Here is a 4,086-nt window from a genome sequence, read left to right as displayed (position 1 = left end):
GCAGTGTTGAATTTCCCTGTGGAGTCCCTCTGTTATGTGTTACACCATTGCCATCTTGCTGGAAGTCTATTCCCTGCTTTTATGGGTTGTAGTTCACCATGACTCTACCAATGTGAGTAGAAGTCTCTCTTTTCTGTATTAAAGGGGAACAAGCTCTTTTATGTGGAAATGCTAGACTTGAGACCATGAGTCACTGAAAGGTAGGAGTCAGCAACCTAGGTCCTTCGGGATTGACTGGACCTGTTCTTTGAGAAAATTCCACTAAAAATCAGTCACACAGGGAAATTCTTAGTTATAATGAAAGTAAAGAGAGGTGAGTAATAGCTGGTCACCCGTCAAAGCCACACCTGTCAAATAACAATACCAAAAGCATTAATTATTCTATGATTCTCTTATATTTCATTCTTAAATATATTTAAAATGTAAGCTTTATTATAAAAAGTCAAGAAGCGGTTATTTAGCCTAATGGACTAGAATGAAATAATAGAGAGTGAGACTTGCAATCAGGCACACATGCAGACATACACAAGTTAGGAAGTGTGAATTAACTGTATCCTAGTGTTCTTTGTGAAGTTGTTTTGGTTTTTTTAGTCATATTATTGTGGGCTCGTACAACTCTTATCCCAATCCATACATCATTGTGTGAAGCACATTTGTACATTTGTTGCCATCATCATTCGCAAAACATTTCTTTTTACTTGAGCACTTGTTATCATCTCATTTTCCCCTCTTTCACTGTCCCTCCCTCACGAACCCTTGATAATTTATAGATTATTCTTGTTTTGTCATATCTTAAACTGCCAGATGTCTCCCTTCACCCACTTTTCTGTTGTCCGACCCCCAGGGAGAGGATTATATGTAGATCATTGTGTTCGATTCCCCCTTTCTACTCCACCTTCCCCTTCCCCTCCTGCTATGGCTACTCTCATTATTGGTCCTCAGGGATTTATAGATGAAGGCTTTTGATGTGCATTAATGTATTTTTAGTAGCTCCCAGTTCTTTATTTTGTCTTCTATAATGTGAATATTTTTATTATGGCCATAGTGTGTTTATATCTTGTATAACTGCCCTCAAATTTGTCCCTACATTTTTATTGTCTGGCTGTATGATCTAGGGTTTATATGTAGGTATTGGATTTATCATGCGTTCATTTTTGTATGTGGCATGAGGTATGGACTTTATTCCATTCTTTTGCAGGTGGAAATCCAGTTTTTCCAACATCATTTGTTGAAAAGGATATCTCCTCTCCACTTAATGTGTTTTAGACCTTTATCAAAGTTTAGGTTGTCTATATGTACCTGGTTGTATATCTAGGTTATCAATTCTAATCCACTGCTATTCATAATACTATTGTACCAGGTTGCTTTAAGTGTCATGACTATATAACACGTTATTAAAGTTTTGTTTGACTTTTAAATAGTGTTTTATTTATCCTGTGTTTCTTTCCTTTCTATATTAACCTTACTGATTTCATAGGCTGATATTTATTCCCCAGGGATACAGTGGCAGAAAACCACATCAAACACCTTGAAAGAAGCCTGACTAGGATAGTTTGCTGAAAGTTCCACCAGCAATGCAAGTGGAGGGCACAATAGTTTTGGGGCTTATTGGTCAATCTAAAATCTAGTAAGAATCGTTTAAAGAGCTGTTTCCAATGACAATAGCAGTAGGACTCTGAGAATGAAGAACATTTTGTGTCTTTGACCAATGTTACTTCGTAATTCAGGAATAAAACATATAACTTTAAAAATAAAGATACTAGATCTTTCTAATGATGTGTTTCTTCTAAATGCAGTCCATGCAGATAATGCTAATACAGAGATCATGTATCTGAATTTTTTTTTTCTTTTCTTTTTTTTAATAACAGGGGAGAGCGTGATCGCAGTCCCCCACTACCACAAATTATGCAGTCGAGTTTCCCACATTTGGGGAAATCGCAAGGGTCAGGACATCCGGAGTGTAATGGATAAGCCTCGCCCTGGGAAAACCACCTTCGTGATCATGGTATCTCCCCTGCCAGGTAAGTATTCATGTATCTGAAAATTACCTAAACTATTTGTCAAGATAGAATTTATTATTCTAATTTGCTGTTGTTGGTGTTAACCTAAGACCCACACAGCATGTCATTTTCAATACATGTGAATGTTTTTTCTATGTCCCATGTAACTTGGACTACGGTGAATTATAAATCCTTGTGCCTAAAGATGGTTGCTAGTTTGAAACAAACTAAATAATACATACCTAAAAACACCCATATGTGCTTAAGTTTTACTTTTTCTCCTTTTATAATCACTCAGTCATGTTTTGATTTTATGAATAAGAAATATGGGGATATTCAAAGGTGAATTTTCTGTTAACTCTTTTGATTAAGCAATCAGGGAGGAGGAGGTGGTAGGAGGCTGATACCTGTAGTTTTTTTTTTAAGTACAACATAAGCCCGCTGAGGTAAGAATAAAAAATGTTTTTAAAAAGCAAAAGTGGCATAGGGGAAAAAGCTACTGTATACAAACATTTTTTGAGGCGAAGACTGTGTAGTATGGTAGAGACCAGACCAAAACCAGGCATGCACATGGTAGACCATGGTGGAGGAGGGGGGGAAAGGAAAACAAAAGGATGAATATAAGGAAGAAAAAGGTAGTGGGGGCATGGGGCACTAATCCACCCAAGGGGAGGGTATTGTTTATATCTCCACAGGGAAAGTGGGACCAGACTTCAACCAAGTGCCGCAAGGTGTGAATGCAATATCCAGGCGTGGATTAGGAAACCAGTGGAGACATCTGGGAAGCTGGCCCCAGCACCATAAATGAAGTGGATTCCTGCCCTCCCCCGAAAAGAATTTGTTCCAAAGGACTACATTGACTCTGCAGCTCTGGGAGATGGACATATCTGATCAGAGCACATGGGAGCAGATGAAGGGGCAGGAGGAGAGAGTGGAACACAGCCTGGCCCACCAGGCCATGAGGAGGATGTTCCTGAGTAGAGCAGCCAGTCCACAGAGAGAACAACATGGCTGGCCCCACTATGAGAAATGATGCCACTCAGTGACTAAGGGCGATACAGGGGACAGCACCGGAGACACCGTGTGAGAATTACACCAGACCTGATCCCACCACACCGAGGCAAAGCACTGGGGGACTGCAGCGGAACAGCAAGGGAATGGAGTGGCAAGGTCCCCAGGGAATGCTGAAAGTGGACTTTGTGACCAGGGCGTGCTGCCCCAACAGACTGGACTGGAAAACGCTCCTAAGGGCCAGCAAATGATCTCTGAACTAACTACAAGCCTTTCTTTTGTGAAGTGTTTTGTTTTGTTCTTTGTCTGTGGTTTGTTTTTGTTGTTTTGTTGTCTGGTTGTATACTGTTGCTTTGTTTTCCTCTGTCTTGTTTTCATGCATGTTAGTGTCTCCACAGGTCTGTCTGAATAGGACAGGGTTGAAGAACTATCTGGAGGAAAAAAAACAGGACCGACAGTTCCGGGGGGACTTGGGGGGCGGGGTAGGGGGGTAAGGAAGTGGGGTTAACAAACACAGGGACAAGGGAACAACATGGGACCCAAAATGGTAGAGAGGGGGGAATGGCAGGCATGGTGGGAAATGATCAAGGGTAAGGTTGCTTAGAGAAGAGTTATACTCTCGCCCAGGTGGCGACGAAGGATGGTAGTAGGGCAGGAGGCAAGTCAAGGGAGATGGAGGAAAGAGCTAGGAGTCAAAGGGCATTCATGGAGGTCTAGACAAAGACATGTACTTGCAAATATATACAGGAGGATGGGGAAATAGATCTATGTGTCTATATTTATAGGTTAAGTATTAAGGTGGCGGAAGGACCTTGAGCTTCTACTCAAACACTCCCTCAATGCATGAATACTTTCTTTTATTAAATTAGAACTCTATGATGCTCACTCTCCCGACACAATGGCTGGTGCCAAAGTGGGTGAACAAGTAAATGTGGTGAAGGAAGCTGATGGTGCCCGGCTATCAAAAGAGATAGTGACTGGGTTCTTAAAGGCTTGAAGATAAACAAGCGGCCATCTAGCTCAGAAGCAACAAAGTCCACATGGAAGAAGCACACTGGCCAGTGCGATCACGAGG

General features: G+C 41.2%; 1 non-coding gene across 1 annotated transcript; it reads right to left on the bottom strand.

The window, feature by feature from the left end:
• Positions 1–1,865: 1,865 nt before the first annotated feature.
• Positions 1,866–2,029, bottom strand: LOC142428361 (U1 spliceosomal RNA). Its single transcript, XR_012780279.1, has one exon. It is a non-coding gene; the product is annotated as a U1 spliceosomal RNA (small nuclear RNA).
• Between the last annotated feature and the right edge of the window lie 2,057 nt (positions 2,030–4,086).

Source organism: Tenrec ecaudatus, chromosome 15, assembly GCF_050624435.1.
Source record: "Tenrec ecaudatus isolate mTenEca1 chromosome 15, mTenEca1.hap1, whole genome shotgun sequence".
NCBI classification, from domain to species: domain Eukaryota; kingdom Metazoa; phylum Chordata; class Mammalia; order Afrosoricida; family Tenrecidae; genus Tenrec; species Tenrec ecaudatus.
The sequence above is the reverse complement of the archived record's forward strand: the minus strand, read 5'-3'. Positions and strand labels throughout refer to the sequence as shown.